An 18,751-nucleotide genomic window follows, 5' to 3' on the forward strand; every position below is an offset into this window, starting at 1 on the left:
TGTGGCGCCACAGACAGAATAAATGTTTTTCCTAGCTGAGTTTACAGGAATGGCAATCTGGTTAGAAGAGGAAGTCAGAGGACATGCTTTAAAATAATTACGCTGTTCTCAGTTTCCTTAGCTGTAAAATGGGAATAACAATAGAACCTGTGCCACAGGGGAAAAAAAAATGAATACAGGAAAAGCACTCAAGACAGTGCCTAATACAAAGTCAGACCTCGGGTAAATGCCCTCAGTACATTATAGGTACATTTGCATAGCAAGCACGTGTTTTCCTTGGATCCTGTGTTGATTGGGGATGGTCTTGAGGGCAATGGCTAGTGGAGACGGGTGAGAAGTCACTAAAACCTACCGGTCTCTTCTTGGCTGGGATCTTGCCATTTAGTTGTTTGCTTTAGTGTTCTTGCTGGTTATATTCTGGCAGTGAGTAAGTTCCATCTTCTTGCAGAGGCCTTTCAAAACCTATCCTGTTTACACATTAAAGGAAGAACAAATTTATTATTCCATTATTTATGATTATATTATTATTATTATATAATTATTGATTCATTCTGCCTTTAATTCCTTCAACAAATATTAGTTGACTTTCTGCAGAGGTGATCCAGCACAGTCCAATACAGACATGGTATCAGGCTGGCGCAGAAGGCAGACATTAAATAATTTTGCAAATAAATATATAATTACCAATTATGATAAGTGACATTCAGGAAAAGCACAATATGCCTCGAGATCATATATAAGGCAGGAAGGTGGATCTAATTTAGTTTGGGGGACCAGAGGCAGCCTCTCAGAGAAAGTTTTAAGTTGAGAACTAAAGGATCAGTCAGGAATTAACAAGAGGTGAAGACATTTCAGGTAGAAGGGACACTAGGTACAAAGCCCAGAGCTTTAAAATAGTTTGATTTGAAGAATAGAAAGCTGCCTGTGGCTGGAATATAGGGAACAAGAGGAAGAGTGATGAAAATTAGACCAGAACCTGCAGTTTACTTTGGAATGCACCAAAACCAGGAAAAATCCATGCTAGAATAGATGGATGGATGAATGGATAGATACACGATAAAGCAAGTATGAAATGTGCATGGTAAAATTGAGGTGATCCATCAATGGATAGACACTGTACATTTTTTTTTCAATTTTGCTGTCTGTTTAAAAATTTTCATAATAAAATGTCACGAAAGAGAGACTAGAGAGGTATTCAGAGACCAGATCATGTTGAGCCTTGACCATAAGGAGTTTGGACTTTATCCAAAGATGGATCGAAAGCCATTAAAGCATTTTGATCGGGGTGGAAATATGATCAGGTTTGTTTTTTCAAAGCTCAGTCTAGCTGCTATGCAGGGTGGGGAGGAGATAAATAGAGCAAAAGGGGGAATAGTTAGGATGCCACAGCTGTACTCTAGGGTGGTGGCAGCAGTAGAGATGAAGAGAAATGAGGTGATTCCGATACATCGTAGAAGAAGAATGGATAAGAAGAATGGATATTGGTGTGATAGATTGGGCAGAAATAGAGAAGTAGATGGAGGTGAGTGTCAAGGATGAATCCCAGGACTTTGCTGTGAGAGTGGATGCATAATAGAACTTCTCACTGACACTGGAAAAAGACTTTGGAAATTGATTAGTCTGAGGGGTGTGTGAGCCATTTAGCCTCACAGCAAGACCCTCAAGCAGTTGGGTCTGAAGCTCAGAAGCAAGATCGGGACTAGATGTATAATTTGGGATGTCAGCAGCATATTAAAAGTATTTAAAGCCATGTGAATAGATGAGATGCCTAGGAGAAGAGCACTCCAGGGCAGAATTTGAGCCAACAAGGAAACCTACTTTGGCTTGGTATAAAGAAATTGTAACAAAAAGGACCTGACAATGGAATGCCTTAGTTAGGTGTAAACGTAACTAATCACACACTGAAATTATTCAAACAACACTATATGGCCATTTCTCAACAATGTGGTAGAATTAAGAAGAGTCCAGTCTTGGGTGAGTTGAGTGTAGAGGGTCTCCAAACTTGAGTGAGATCTGTGTGATTTCTGAAATGTTTCAGTTTCCTAGGGGCACAGGAATGAAAGTGAGAAAGTAAAAGCCCCTGCTTCCTCTACCCCACCCCCCTTTTCACACCTGCTGAAGAGGGAAGCTAAGATGAATAAAACTAGGAAGGTACATGAAAATGGCTTTTGATATGAAGGGGCTGGGAAGGCACTAGAAAAATAAAAGGAGGTGGTGTCATATGATGGAGAGCTGCCTTGTAGTTCCTTAAGTTGCTTTGATATTTGTATGCAAATGCCAGATCAGAATAGTACTTCCAATGCATATGGATGAATGTTTGAGTTCTCTGCCTTTCTCGGAAAAATCTGAAATGGAAGGTGGAAAGAAGCTGCCTTATACTATTGTAAATGACCTTTCTGGGGATAGGAAGTGTGCTGCTACCAAACATAATAACCAGAGTGCATTGAAAATCACTAGCAAGTATTCATTATTAGCATCCAGGTCCCCAGGGGCAATCTCCAGCCCTTTATGAGGGCTGGTCAGAAACGTGCCAATGAACCTGGGGTGAATAATATTAGGCCAGTCCTGTCAAAATATTAGTAATGCTCAATGAAAAGAGCACAGCTGTAGACTGACATTCCTAGACTCTGGCATTTGCATTTACGAAGAAACTAAGGGTCCAATTTCAGCACTTAGCTGAGGGAAGGGAATTGAGGTTTCTCATGTACTGTCTATTCCAGGCATTTTCCTAGGTGTTGCGCATATGTTTACTCATTTAATCTCCTTCAACAACCATGAGAGAATGGTTGCATTAGTCTCATTTTTCAGACTAAGAAATTTTGAGCTTTGGAAAAGCAAAGAAACTTATGTAAGGTCACATAATTGTAAGTGGTCGAACCAGCTTGGAAGCCATGACTGTCCAGACTTGAGGCACGTGCTCTTCGCCCACCCCTGCTGCCTCTGGTCAGGATTTTAGGGGGAAAAAAAATGCAGGTTATGTTCTCTCTTTTGCATATATCCCCATGGTGCACGTTCAGTGCTGCTGGACTGACTTGTTCCATCTTTCTAGAAGGGCAGTGCACGTGTCTGAGCCTTCGTCATTGTCCCACAGGAAGGAAGTTGAACTTCTCCACCCAATGCCAGAGTCCTTAGTTGACCATCTCCTCTAGATGTATTCTACTCTATAAGGAAAGAAGGAAAATATTTATGGAATTAAGCAAATTGTGAGAATTAGCTGGGTTTTTATACGCTTGTCCCTGTCCCTCACCCTTAGCATAGGATGTTAACAGTGCAGTTCCCAGGCTGTGCTGGGAAGGCTCCCTGGACCTTCTGGGCACCCATTCTCCAGAACTGGTAGCAGCTCCTATAGTTGGCTTAGGTAACAAAAGGGATGGATAGAGGCAACTGTGTGATGGCAGTTGTCCTTTGCGTATAAATGCGGAGGTGTGTGAGGCCTCCTTTTGGCCAGAGAGGCTCGCCCATGCTGTTCGCCTTTTCCCCTTAAGGAGATTGCTTTCACCAAACTTGTCATCTTTACCACCAATTTGCCTTCTTTTGCCTCTCCAACAGAATTCTAGAATCAGGCTGAAAATCAGAACAGACCAGATCTGACATAACTATCTCATTGGAAGCATATTGTTTTTACAAGACTACTAGGAACTTTGTTTTAAACAACCCAGGAACCCTTGAATTCTTAAGCTCCAACTTCACTGTGGAAAGAGTGGAAGTGACGATGGTAGGAGCTGCATGTGTGAAATCCACAGAAAACCAATTAGTATTAATTTTGGAGAAGGGCTCATGGTAACAGAAAGTGATAGGTGTGTAGAGGACGTTTGTCAGACTGTCAGTTCTTTGCTTTAGAAGAGACCTGATTGCTTCCAGCAAATGTAGAGAAATGAAGGGGACTCTGTGGGTAAGGAGCAAAAAAATGCATGGGACCTCAGGGTCTGGAGGGATCCCCGAAGGACAGGATTTTAACCCAAGAAAGGGAAGTTCTGCTAGAAGGAATGTGCCAGAGAGTACCTTACCTGTGCTGAGCTTGATGCTGGGGGACTGGCAGCCTCCTCCTCCAAGTGCATTGCCGACTCCACTTTCGGGAATCCACTAGGTAGTGAACCTGAACTAGTCCCAGAATGGCAGGCAACCTCCTCCACTTGATGTAGGGGGCTCATCTCTGTGACACTCAACAGATACACAAGGGGGCAGAGGGTAGACAAGCTGCAAATGGCTCTCATGGAGGATACGGCAGCAAGGTGCTGAGCATTCCCAGGTGATCTGAAAGATAAAACTTGGATCCTTAAGTACAAAATATCACCAGAAGGTGTTGTACCAAAGAGGAGAGCTATATAAGAAACTTGAGGAAAGTAACATTGCTCATTTAACTTTGCAGAAGTCAAGTTGGGGCCAGGAACACCCAAGTTAGGAGGTCAGTTGGTTCACAGTAGTTGTATTCCTGCCATTGACATTCTCCTCTTAAGCAAATAATACATAAGTGTCTTCTTACTTGAAAGGATTCAAGCATTACAGAAGTCGACAAAGCAGGGGCACCTGGCTGGCTCAGTCAGTAGAGCATTCGACTCTTGATCTCAGGGTTGTAAGTCTGAGCCCCAAGTTGGGTGTAGAGATTACTTAAAAAAAAAAAAAAAAAGAAGCAGCAGCAGCAGACAAAGCAAAGCATGAATCACCCTCTATCCCCACACCCATCCCACTTCCCTGCCCGGAGTTAGCACTGTCATTAGTCGACTATGCTTCCTCATGGCCACCTTTGGATATATTTTCGTACATTTAAATATACATGTACACATCTATATTGTGGGAGGGATTGTTTGTTTGCATAAGTGAACATATACTGCTTGTTCTGTTTGCACTTTGTTTTTTCTCCCACTCAGTGATCTGCAAAGATCTTTCCATGTCAGGACGCCTACAGCTGCCTTGTTCTTTATAATGGCTGCATAGTGCCCTGTGGTATGACTGTATCATGGTTTATTTAGTAGTTCCCTTGTGGAGGGAAGAAAGTTATTTCATATTACATACAATGCTGTGGTGACTATCTGTCATCTATCATTGTATCTACGTATCTGTCCATCCATCCATCCATCCATCCATCCATCCATCCATCCATCCAACCATCCATCTATCGTTTGTGTTCAAAGGTTCTCCTTCCTGATTTTACCATCTTGAAAGCGAAGATACTGGTTCCTATTTCTCCACAAAGAGGCAAGAAGGACTTTTTGGTTCTTCCTTTCTTCTCTAATAAACCTTGGATAAGTCCTGTAACTGCGTGAACTTGCATTTCCTAGTGTAGAATATGAGAACACCTGGCATATCTACTTCTATGTGCATAGCCCTGTACATTCTATAACCATTTTAGATTTGAGTGTTAATAAAGGATAAGGTTGATTGGTAGCAGTTGTGGAAGGCTTGCTATGCGCCAGGAACAAACTTTGAGTTTTAAAGTATTTTTCTTATTTAGTCCTCGGAACTCCAGAGGTTGATACTGTCCTTACCCCCCTTGAAGTGAAAAGTTGAAGCAGAATGAGATGATGACTTGTCCAAGGTCACCCACTAGGAAGTGGCGGAACAGAAGTGACTTCCAGGTCTGTCAGTGTAGTATATGAACACACCTGTTTAAAACAGAAGTCATGATGTTGACACGGGGAAAGGGTGATTCATTTTTCTACAGAAATACGATTTTGAACCAATGCCGATACAAAAGGTCCAGTTTTTATCAAGATTTTGAAAATGAGCAGAGGGAACATTAGAAGGGGATGGAGCATTGTGTGCAGTGATGTAGGATGCACATCCAAAGACCTGGGTGTTACTCCCAGTCCCACCATCATAATTAGTTACTTTTACTCTGTGGGTTTCAGTTTCCTAATCTCCTAAAATGAGGCTGAAGACGGGGGAGGGGTGGCCTGCTCTCTCTAGATTTTTCTGGCTCTAGGTTTCTGTGATGCACTATGTCTCTATTTGATGCTCTGTGTCATTTAGACCTCTTTAGTCTGTTGTGGCATTGTGCTCATAGGTGAGCGTGGGGGACACAGGTGTTGGCTTTAAATGGCCCCACAACTCCAGGCTTGGCTGTAAGAGCTGATGGGTCAGATCATCCTTCTGGCGAGAAGTCTCTGGTGCAGCCAAGAGGTGGAGCCAGAAAGGGAAGCATCTCTTTGCCAGAAGCTGCTGCAGATGGAGGAGCCAGTCTGTCTGGGCGGCCCATGACTTTGAGAGGAGCCATTTGGCAAAGTTGTTGGCAGGAGCTGCCTTGCAACATGAATGCTGGAGACTGTCCTGGGCTGGAGTGAATCAGGGATGCAGCAAAGGTGGCTGATGGAACAAATAACCATCTGGTGAGCAGGGTGCTGCTCATCTTGCCGCGCTGACAGCGAAGAGCAAGTGCCAATCGGCGAGGCTGGGCTCTCAGTGGCACGATCTGACAGGCACAATAAAATGTCTCCCCTGCTGTTGAACGCTCCTTGGAGGGGCTTATGAATCCCATGTGAACCTGTTCTTTCCGAAATCAGGAAGGCTCCAGTTTCTTGCACTTTTCTAGGAAAGAAGATTCATCACGTCCAACGAAACTTGCCGGATCTGTGGCCAGCTGCTGTGCTGGTTGTGCTGGGGAGTGAGGTGAATGACGTAACAGTTCCTGTTGGATTTGAGCAGATGATACTCTGTCCTGCTCAAAATACACTTCACCCTCCTCAAGCCAGGCTTTGAGAGTCCATGCTGCATTTGCCTCTCTGTTACGTCAGGTGGCTGAGGTGGTGGAATCGGACCCCGCATGGCTCTGGAAGCATCTCTGCAGCCTTGGACAGGTCACTCTGTCTCTGATGATTTCTTCTACTTAGAAGATATGGTAGGGCTTGAAGCACCATGCCCCTGCCAGCATGCTATTATTCACACGTGAGAAATACATTCAAAAGAATGCCTCTCTCACTCCATGCTTTTGGGACCTGTGGTTGATGGTCAACTGGAAAAATTAAGGCGGAAAAAAAAAAGTTTAAATGCTATTTGAAATAGCATTGCCTAATTTTGATGAAGAGTCTGTTGAGGAATCAAGGCTTCGTCTTTGCATATGGGTCTGCTGACTGGGGCTTATATTTTTCTTGTACAAACCACACTCCAAAACAACAAAAACCATGTCCAAGTTTGGTTTCCTTGAGGTTGAATGACAGTATAAACACGTGAGCAGCAAACTTAGCACCGATCCTTCTAGATTTTTTACGACTGTCCCTGATCTTTTATCTCTCCCACACTTAATCTGACAACTCTTTGTCATCTTTTGAAAGCATCCGACTTAGTTTTCATCTGAAATAATCCCTTTCTAACTTTCCACACCATTCTTTTCATCACCTTCTGTGACACTTGGTTAACTAACAGTATAACTGGCATCAAGAGACAAGGGACAAAACAGAACTGCCTCGTAGTAAACCTGCGTCTCAGCCAGAAGAAGCAGGAGTGTGCCTGTGTCCCATAGACGAGCCTGCTAAATTAGCTATGAGTAGAGATCATGCTGTAGGCCCGTTTTACAGAGGCAACGGAAGGCATTCTGTCATCTAATGAGTCTGCTTCTTAGAAATCTGTTACAGGAGGTTCCATGGAGTCCCTGGGTGGCTCAGTGGGTTGGACATCCCACTCTGAGGTCATGATCTCAGGGTTGTGAGATCGAGCCCCCACGTCGGGCTCCACACTCAGTGCACAGTCTGCTTAAGATTCCCTCCCTCTGTCCCTTCCCCCACTCGAGCTCTCTCTCTTAAATAAATAAATAAATAAATAAATAAATAAATAAATAAATCTTTAAAAGAAAGAAAAAGAGCTTCCATTTTATCTCTGGTGAGGAGAAAGAGCCACCATGTACTGAGTGCTTGCAGTGTACCAGGAATTGAGTACTGTTCTCTGTACTCTGTGTATTTTATATGATGTACTACATATTATACATGCATGTATATATTGTGCACTATATTGATGTGTATATGATACAGATATGTGCACATGTATGTGTCTGCTTCATTTAATCCTCACAGCAAACCTCGGGAGTATGTACAATTAAAGCTTAATTAGGTGAGACTTTTAGGTCTTATTCACCATTGTCCAATAGCCATGTCCTAGCGCAGTGCCTGGTTTGGGTTTTGTTGTTGTTGTTTTTAACAAAACTCTCAGACATAAGCTTTAGGTTAGAATAACTATCTAATAGGATAATAATTTGGTATCTCCACTTTGAACAAGTATAGATATTCTAGAACAGGAGTTGGTAAACTTGCCTATAAAGAGTCCGGTAGTTAACACTTTAGGTTTTGCTGACCACACAGTCTATGTCCCAGCTACTGAACTCTGCCATTGCTGCATGTGGGCATGGCTGTATTCTTCTAGCGAAACTCTACTTACAAAATCAAGTGCTGGCCCTTGGATGGTAGTTTGCTCACCCTCCCATTCTAAAAAAAAATGTTTGGAACCCAACAGAAGTTCAAAAAATGTTGGCCTTCCAAGTGAGTGGTTGCAGTTAAGTGCTAGAGAGAAGCTTTTCCAAACAGGAATGGCTTATGGTCAAAGTTGGGTCTTAGTGGGATTCTGATAGGTGATGAGGACTGGCAAAGGCTGTCTTCATGGAGAGGGGGGTCTTTTGTGACATTAGGAGGCAAAAGTATGCAAGGAGAATGGCATGCTGTTTGATCAAATGAGCTAGAGACTAGACACATAAAAGGCCATTAGCATCCCTGCACATAAGCACCCCTCCCTTAGTAGTGTCCCCCAAATGTTCACTCCATATACATTTAAAAATATTTATTATATACTAGGCACCATGCTAAAAAAAAACAGGCAAACAATAAAAAATCAAAACAAAGACTCTGGCCTCATAGAACTTGCATTCTATTGGGAAGACATACATGTGCCATGAAATAAACACAAACATAAGAGTGTGGTATAAATCTTAGTAAATAGTATGTAGAAAAAGAAAAGAACCTATGAGTACAAAATATACGTCCACTGCTGAAAACTTGGACTATAAAGAAAAGCGTAAAAAAGAAAATCAAATTTACCTCTAGCCCCAGACATAATCATTACAAATATTTTCAATATATTTTCTTCCAGGCTGTGTGTGTGTGTGTGTGTGTGCATGCACATGCAGCCCACCACATATGTGTGTATAAGAGAAAAGAGAAAGGGGTGGGTAATACTGGAATTATATGTAAAATGGTATCATATCTGTTGTTTTGTTTGTTTGGGTTCTAAATAAAATTGTGAGCATTCTTCTGTAACATCTTATAGTTCAACCACAATTTTGCCATTCATCTAATGCTGGAAGTTAAATTATTTCCAATATTTTGCTATAATAACTGTGTGATAAATAATTGCATGACTCTAAATCCTCTCTAGTTATTTTTTTTAGAACCGGTTTCTAAAGTCAAGATTGCTGGGTTAAATGGTATAAATAATTAAGTCTCTAGATACAAATGAGTTTCTAGATAATAATTAATATATTTTCTAGAAAAAGCTGTACCAAGGAAGACCTTTGCAGTTGCTGTGGCCCTTTCCCACCGTTGCCTGGTCTATCTTTTTCCTCTATCTCACATTGTCACAGATTTTTAGAGGGAATTTTTGCAGGTGAAGATGAGAAATAAATTCATCAAGATATAACCACTGAACCTGAATATGCTCCTTTGCCCTTGTCCTTCCCCAAAGCCCACGTACTTCTACCCAGTCCGAAAGGGGAGGCAAGCTCAATTCTCAGCCTCTGCCATTAAATACATGGGTGAGTCGCTCATTCTCTGGGATTTAGTTGCCCACCTATATTAAATAAAATGACTTTCATGGTTCCAGGGCATCAGTTGTAGATAAGTATATGGAACCTGGTGACCCAGAAATGTTAATTTTCCTCAGACTGATAAGTAGGTGACTTCAAATAATGATTGACCCACAACGACAACCAGTATGGTTGTTTAATGAGCTAGCCCTCTCCTGGGGTTCATATTTGACATTTCTGAAAGATGTGTTCCTTTTTTTTCCTGTTAATACTATGTGTGGTTGAATGCAATTTGAACCCAGGTAAATCTGAGGAAACTAAACTTTACCTATCATTGACCTATGGCTTACAGACATCTCTAGTTCTCCTCCAGAAGTTGAGTGCATGATTTGATGGAATTGAAAAGTATAAATCTTATAAACATCCAGTGGAATTGTATTTTTAGTGAGTGATTTTGGTCCCTTTTCAAAATGAATGGGCTGTCTGCATTTCGGCAGTCACTGGGGATTATAGGTAGGCGTTGATTTGAAGTCTCAATCCATTTTGCTTGAGTATTTGGGTCATTTTTCTTCCTGTGAAGTAAGAATACGAAGTTCTTTGAGACATTTTTTTTCATTTAAAATTTTTATGAGGTTTAAAAAAATTGATACATAGGTTGTGACCTAAGAGTTAGGCAGATAAAATGTAAAGGATACCTGGCTGGCTGACTGGCTGGCTGATGGGCTGGGTGGATGGATGGTCATTTGAATGGATAAAGATTTGTGGTGGTCAGTAGGAGACCAGTTGCTTCCTCAGAGGATTAAAAGTATGAAAGCATCTTCTAGAAACATCAATTTAAATAACAATTTGGGATCGTAATATTAAAATCGACCTCTCATCTCCTTTCTCTTATGTCTGGCAAGCCAGGCCAGGTGCGATGGGGCGAGAGAGTGAGTATTGATTAGGACAGCACAGATCCATGGGAACATGCTTCCAGGAAGTCTTCACTGGTACTAGTTTAAAAAAAGAAATAGGACAGAGGGGAGAAGAGCTACTCTGGAACCCTAAGCTAACAGAAAAGACTGGGACAGTTCAGTGCTTCCAACTGACATCTCTTGGAGTGACCAGTACTTAATCCCATCCCAGTTCTGTAGGATTAGCCTGGCTGAAACTAACATTCTACGCTATGAAAGTCAGAGCCCTCTGGTCACTTGATAGGACGTAGGGAGAATGTTTTTCATGCAGTTCCGTTTGTGAGTAAGGTGTATTTCCCTGTAGGTTCTCTGACCCCTTACAGGGTCAGAGATCAAAGACTTGCTAAGGTCTCCCTGGGGACCTGAAGAACTCTCTGCACAGTGGTGAAAAAAAAAAAGCAAAAGCAAAAGCAGTCTGTTTATAATATTGTGCTTCTGTTGCCAACATGCTTACTCAGTCCCTGAGATTCCTCAGCGCAATTTGAGATGGAAATTTTCCGATCAGAATTTTTCCTATAAGTCCCAAAAACTTGGATGTAATCCTGTTATGTGGGCCAGGTTTTTTCTTTCTCCAGTTACTTGACAAGTAGGTTGCCTTTGAGTCACTCATTTGAATGGCCTTGATCTAGACATTGGCACATGCTGAAAAGGCAAAAAATATTTTCCTACTTGTGTTTGGCCCTTCAGGAAGACTGGGCTGCTGACCATTTTGTCCTGTGCTTGTAAACCTTACGCTTCCTGCCTGTCCCCTCATCTCTCTGAGTCTCTCCTAACTGACGTCTAAATCAACCATGTGGGCTTGCACTGGGTCCTCAGTACTCCATGCCATCCCTGCTTCCTGCTTCTCTAGGTACAATTTCCCCTTTCCTGGTACCTACATGTCCTGCCTTGAATCTGCATTTTCCCATGAAATTTTTTCTCAATTCCTCAAGTGTTTTAATCATAACAACAGTGCTATGACATATAGGTATTATCCCCATTTCATGAATGTGGACACCAAAGTCCAAGTTCGGATAGCCTGCCAGAAAGAGGGGGGCCTGAGCATTGTTTCCCCAGCTAGAAAGAAACCCCTGGAAGACAGTCATCACACCTTTACCTCCTTGTTTTATCCTACAGAGGACAGTGTGGTGCTTGGCACATGGGCACTTTGTAAGTGGTTTTGAACTTGATTGGAGTTGGAGAGTAGATTGGTAAAGTCTCTGTAGTTAGGGCAGCAGCCAGGTACGTATTCTTTACTCGGGAGTTTAACTTACAATTCCATCCAAACATGTCCAAGCTAGGTTCTCCTACCCCCACTGGAGTTTAAAGATGTGCTATATGATTTTTGCCATCACTTGGAAATTGTACCAGCTAATTAAGAGCTTAGCCTATTATTCTGTCACTCATTTGTTTATTTCTGTGTTTGTTTTTTTATTTTACTCTTTAACCCTTCAGCAAGTATCAGTTGAGCAACTGAAACCTCACTCATGCTATATAAATTGGTATATGATCATACAAGTATGAAAAAATATATAAAAGTTTATTACCATTGGGTATGTGGGGAGGAGAGAAATAAGTATAAAAAAGACTATTAAAAAATTAAAGGTAGCCACATCCATGATAGAAGGAGGGTATATATGATTCCTGTCCTATAAACTTGTGTGTGCGTCCATAAAGAATTCCAAGGGAAGAATGGCTAGTAGAATATTAATGATGGCTATGTCAGGCTGATGAAATTTTAATTCTTACTATTTTTATTTTCTAATGTCTGACAGTTTTCAATAAGTATAAACATTGTTTATGTAATAGGAACAATAAAGCTGTCATTATGGTGAAAAACAATTCGTGGAATGTCTACTACGTGCAAAGAACAAGTCTGTGGATATCAGCATAGTAAATATCCACCTGAGTTCTTCCTTTTCCTTTGAAGTCACAGTAATCATTCTTCAGATGAAAATCAGTGAGAACCCTGGAAGAGTAGTGATATGTAAAGACTCTTAACTGTCAAATTCTGTAACAATAATTCCATTCAAGTTCTCTTACCTGTAGGTCTGTGTGAACGGGCTTTGGCAATGAGCTCGGCCCTTAGGTTCAGAGCCACTTTGGTCCTGTGTCTGGGCTGCAACAGTAAAGGTAGGTGGTATCTCTGACCTCAGCCAATCACTTCATAAGGGGGCTAGGAAAGGGTCTGGGTGAGTCAGTGAAAATCCATTGCAATGATGGAAAGCCATCTAAGAAAAAATGTCCTGGAGCCTGAGGGTCAGAGCCAGCCCCTCTGCACACGAAGGATCTCACAGTTTGTGTTTATTGACACAGAAGGTGGTTTTAATTACCCTGAAGGAATTTCTGGCATGTTTTGCCAAAGCCAGTCTTTAAATGTTTAATCAGTGGGTTTCTGACAACCAGACCTACTAGAGAGGTCTGCATATGGGGGCAGTTGGTCAAGTGTAGTGTATTGCAATGGGGCTGCTAGTGATGGAACATAGGTATGTTTTAGCAGAGAAACGTAGGCCTGAAAATACCAACTTCCACCCATGCAATGACCTTGGTTTTGGAGAGTATGGCATGTTTTATGTCTGAGAAGCTTCGATTTCCTTCCCAGCCATAGATCCTCATCTAAGCAACCTCTACTCCCTCTGTTTTTGGTGTCCTGGAAGTAAATTTGGTAAGGTAATCTAGAGCCAGAGTTGGAGCGATAAATCAAACAATCAGCTTCATGGTCCCACACGAGTGACTTGAAAGAAGGAATGTGCCTTTCCAGGTACAGGTCCAAGGAAAATGTATACTTGTAATCCTTAGTTTTACCCATTTGTGTTGACAAAATATTTTAAGAAAATAACTGTAATAGAACAAGTAGTATGATGGTGTCACATCACAAAGTTATCTTTCAGATAACTTCAGGGAAACCATAGTCCAAGATAAATGTAAAAGCACCAAGGAAATTGTTTCCTTGATTTTTTTGTCTCTTTGCTCTGGAGTGTCTAGTTTGAATCCTCCCACTAAGATTGTAAAAATAGTCAATAGTGCTACATACTGTCTTTGATTCATCTCTCCACACTTAACTCCAGATGGAATTTCTTTTTTGTTCTCCTTGCATAAAAATGTCCTTCACACTATCCCCTTTCACTGCTGCCCCAGCTAATCTACATAGAGACCAAATTCTACTCTCTCATGTAGACATGCAAGGGAGAGTAAGTTGGCATCTTGAAATCTGAATAGGAACCCAAAGGCATCTTTGGCACAATCTACTGAGCCTCCCTTTGAGCTACTGAGAGTGTCTGTGTCCTGTTCAGTGACATAGCAGTTTGGTGATAATCCTTTTGGCTTGCATGGAAAGGTTTCTCAGGCTATTTCATACTGATGTTCACTGATCCGAGGATTTACCAAGCTTACAAGGAAGTAAGGCCAATGGAAATGAATCCCTCTTAACCATCACAACAACGGAGCAAACAGTTCCACAGGTATCTTTGGTACAGCTGATAACTATCAAGTTTAAATGGTCCCCCTTCCTCTTGTCTTTTAAATTAGTCTGTGGGTGAACCAACTTGGCTTAACCAGGTTGATAGGTTATAGTCAAATTTTAGGCAAGGAAAGAGTTACATAAGATAGTAATGCCCTGTGAAACTTGTGAAGGGGCTTTATATTTCTACAAAGTATTTTCACAGCTCTTACCTACTCTGCACAAAAAAAATTGGAGAATGAGTTTATTTCTTATTTCCTCAATGTGAAAACTAAAATCTAGTAGAGTTAATCAATTTGTGTATGATCACATAGCTGCTTTGTGGTGGAGACAAGACAGAGGTGCAGAGATCTGGTCCCTAAAACAGAGCTCTTCCCATGATGTTAAAAAATGAAATCAACTTTCATTGAACTCCCAACTGGATGAAATTCTGCAGTCTTTGGAAAAAGCATTCATTTTTGCTGACTCTCTCTGAGAGATGTTGGCCACCTACATCCTTAACACGAGGTTCTTTGGGTGGAGCAACTTGGCATGTCATAGCCCTTTCTTGGGCATTAGGTAGGGGGTATGTCTCATTTCTAAGGTCATTCATTGTTACTATTCCAAATGGAAGGGTCTTGAGGCCACACTCCTGGCCACTGTCTTTGGTGCAAGCCTCAGAGAGCTAAAGTTTGACACATATGAAAATGTGGAGAAGGCAGTAGACTTAGTTCTGTTTCATGACAGCATATGGCACCCAAATATCTAACTCACAAATATCTGCCATTTAAAGCAAGCAAAAAAATAGATGAGAAAGAATGGATGAATCATCACTAACACCATTTTTTTCCCCTGGAAACGTAATATAAGGGTGGTGAAGCTACATTTACTGAGCGATTCTTACAAGCTATTTACTTCTTTTGCTTCATTTCCATTTAAATATGTGAGCAGTGGGGGCACCTGGGTGGCTCAGTCGTTAAGTGTCTGCCTTCAGCTCGGGTCATGATCCCAGGGTCCTGGGATCGAGCCCCACATCAGCCTCCCTACTCTGCAGGAAGCCTACTTCTCACTCTCCCACTCCCCCTGCTTGTGTTCCCTCTCTCGCTGTCTCTCTCTCTCTGTCAAATAAAATCTTTAAAAAAAAAAAAAAATATGTGAGCAGTGAATTCTTCATGAAGAAGATGGGCTTATTACTTAAATCATCTAACCATAATTGCTCATATGTAAAATCGGGATAATACTAGTAGCTACCTTCTATGGTTGTTGTAAGCATTAAATGAAATAGTTGTACAGTGGTTAGGTCAGTACCTGACATAGATTAAACATCAGTAAGTGCTTGTTTGGTTCTCTTTAGTATTTCTGGAAGCCCTAACTGGTCGTAAGTATTATTTGCACCGGGCCATACATTCTCTCTGCCCTCCAAATCCCTAGAATTCAGGATCATACTGAAAAATAAACTTAGTGGGTTGAGAACACTGACTCTGGAGACCCCCGTGTTTGTATTCCGGCTCCACCACTTGCTAGCTCTGTGACCTTGGGCAAATTCTTTAACTTTGCTCAGCACAGGTGCCTCCTCTATAAAATACAGGTAACAAAGCTGAATTTCTAAGGTTGCTGTGAGTATTAAATACGACAGTGTGTGTGATGTGTACTCAGTATCGAGTATGTAGTAGGTGCTACATAATGTTAGGTTGTATTTTCATTAATATTCGTTCATTTCTCTATGTCCTAAAACAAAATCGTTACTGTCAAAAGATGGTTGTTTTCATTACAAAACAGAGGAGAAATAACACCCTAACCTTAATATTTGATCGAGTATCAGTTCTGGATGGTGGTAATTCATCTCTTTTAAATAATAAATATCTCATATAATAATATATGGAATCTTGTGAGAGTCTAAGCCAACTGCTGCCCTTTTCTGAATATGAAACAAAACATTAGGATATGAAAATCCATTACCTACTCTATGTAGCATCAGTAGGATCATTTTTAAAGGTAATAGCTTTGAGATATTAAAAAATTAATGATAATAAATAAATTATAAACCTCTCTTTCTATATTAGTGGTATGTTGAAGCTTCTTATTAAGGCTTAATTTTGTTGTGTTTTTTTTTTAATATTGTAGCTTTATTTTTAGTACTTCTTGTATTGCCTTATTCATAGATTCTCCCAGAGTATAATCCTAATACCTCTGGACACTGAGAGAAAGGGAGCCTCTTATAATCGGTGAAATGACCCGTTCCTGTTTCTGAATACTTCCAGTTGCTTAAAAGTTCTGTGTACCAGAGCCATCTGTATGTTTACCCGTTGCTGCTAGCCCTCCGCTGTGAAGCCTTACCTCAAAAGCTTTGTATCCTTGCTTTCATGATCCCTCTTTAACTACATGGAGGTCATTCCCCTAACAGCCCCCAGCCTCCTCAAAACTCCTCACACGTTTTCTGGCAGTTGTTTTCAACCTTCATGTTTATTAGAACCACCTGAAGTGTTTGTTAAATATAAATTGCTAGGCTTCTCCCAGCGATTCTAATTAAATAGGACTGGGAAAGAGCCCAGAAGTTTGCTTTCTGGTGGAGTCCTAGGTAGAGGCGCTGCTGCTGGTCGGAGGCGACACTTTGAGAACCCCTGCTCTCCAAAATCTGAAGGAGCCCACTAACAGTTGAGGAGGCCGAAGCACAGAGAGGTTTTCTAGAGTTGGCTGTATCACCTACCGTATCAGCCTGGATTTTGACAGACCCAAGAGCAACCTCACACAAAGAGGCTATGGGGGGGCTTGGAGCGTGTGTAATGCACCTGTATGTTACCAAAAATTGAAGCATCACTACCTCCTGGAGTCTGGATCTGAACCCCATGTTTGTCACAGGAGCCAAGGGAGAACCCAAGACAGAGAATAGTGGCACAATAATGAAGCATGAATTATCCAGATGAAAGCACCTATGGAAATAAAGGTATTAGTATTATTATTTATACCTACTATTTTTAGTAAAATAGCAATATGGAAGTGTTGAATAGTTCCAGTTGCTTAAAAGTTGCTCTGGGGGATGCAGATCAATTAACTCACGTTTTAAAATGAAAGTGTAGCTAATAAGCACTGTTTGACTTACTGTTTTCAGAACATGTTTTGATGAAATGTGTTGCTACACAGCAGTAACAGTAATGACTGGTTATGAAGTTAACCAGGAAAGAGGTGAGGCTCTGTAAGACTAGACCCAACTGTATAGATGCTGACGATGTATGCAGACCAGGCTAGAGACTCAGACAGATGGATTCACTGCTCTAACAGAGAGAGAGCATTGGGCCAGGAGGCGAAGGAAGAGACAAGGGCTTCTTACTATGTACAATGAAGAATGAAGTCTTTGCTAAATGGTGATTTTGAATTAGGAAGGAAATCGGGAAATTACTACGTGGGAAAAACAGTAACTTCTAACCTATATTAAATGCTTGTAGGCTCTATTAGTATGACCACGGAGCCATCCCACCTGATTGGCATGAAGTAGCGCGAAGGCTTCTGCTAGCTTTGTTTTATTCCTTTCTTCAACTATGGGGTGAGACTGTTGAGCTTTACAGCCTCCACACATGACTGTGTTTGGGGGCCCTGGGCAATGAAATCTGATTCAAAGGAACTCTAATTTTTATTTGAGAAAAAGAATCATCAGAGAATTCTCCCCTGCGGTGGAGTTTGTAACAGAGATGGATGGAAACTCTGAGTCCGGTCGAAGAGTAAGACCTGCAGAAGAGTTTCTTCTAAGGGAAGGTATGGGGAAAGGAGAGTTTCCAGATAAAGACTTACTCTAGGAAAATAAAATGAAAAATGTGGTCAAAGACTTAAAGGGAGAAGAAAACAAAGAGCAGGTGTGTGTATTTATACACATGGATATATGTTTCTGTATATTCTTCATCAGCTAATGGGTGTGGGTGAGTTAGGCTCTGGTGTCCCAAGGGAATTATGCAGCCTTAGCTTTATACATTTATATAGACTCCACACAGGCTATATTTCCTAATGTGCTTCTTTATATAAGAAAAGAGTAGGCTTTGTTTTCAAAAAAATGCCTTGGGGTGTTTGTGTTGGGAGGTAGAGTCTAGCTCTTTCCTTGCTATAGAAAAATTCCACATTTTTCTGTCTGACCTATTTTTTTTTTTAAAGATTTTATTTATTTATTTGACAGAGAGAGACACAGCGAGAGGAGGAACACAAGCAGGGGGAGTGGGAGAGGGAGAAGCAGGCTTCCTGCCGAGCAGGGAGCCCGATGTGGGACTCGATCCCAGGACCCCGGGATCATGACCTGAGCCGAAGGCAGACGCTTAACGACTGAGCCACCCAGGCGCCCTATACCAATGACTGTTAAGAAAAAATTAGAAGGCATTAAATTGTTCTAAGAATGCTACAAAGGCACTGAATTCAAATATCCCTTAATATATGGATTATCTAAATTTTCATCTTTAATATTCAGTTGCTCACAGTTATTAAGAAATATTTTTAATAAGATGATTCTACCTTATGATTTTTCCCCTGGAAAACAGAGTTTTAAACAACAAGTATGTAAAACATTCTAATGAAATAGAGTGGCAATACCTCAGGTTCAAAGGTACTCATCACTAGATGATTTATACCTAGATGTTTTTACTTTTACACACATCTTGTTTCATCACAACAATACATCAA

The 18,751-nt window shown here is 41.2% G+C and overlaps 1 protein-coding gene across 5 annotated transcripts in view; it reads left to right on the forward strand.

Annotated features, from left to right (window-relative positions):
- Positions 1-18,751, forward strand: part of PPP2R2B (protein phosphatase 2 regulatory subunit Bbeta) — a 444,097-nt gene that overhangs the window by 177,728 nt on the left and 247,618 nt on the right. The gene's annotated exons all lie outside the window — the stretch shown is intronic.

Source organism: Leptonychotes weddellii, chromosome 7, assembly GCF_054177405.1.
Source record: "Leptonychotes weddellii isolate Sample4059 chromosome 7, ASM5417740v2, whole genome shotgun sequence".
In the NCBI taxonomy this organism is placed as follows: Eukaryota; Metazoa; Chordata; class Mammalia; order Carnivora; family Phocidae; genus Leptonychotes; species Leptonychotes weddellii.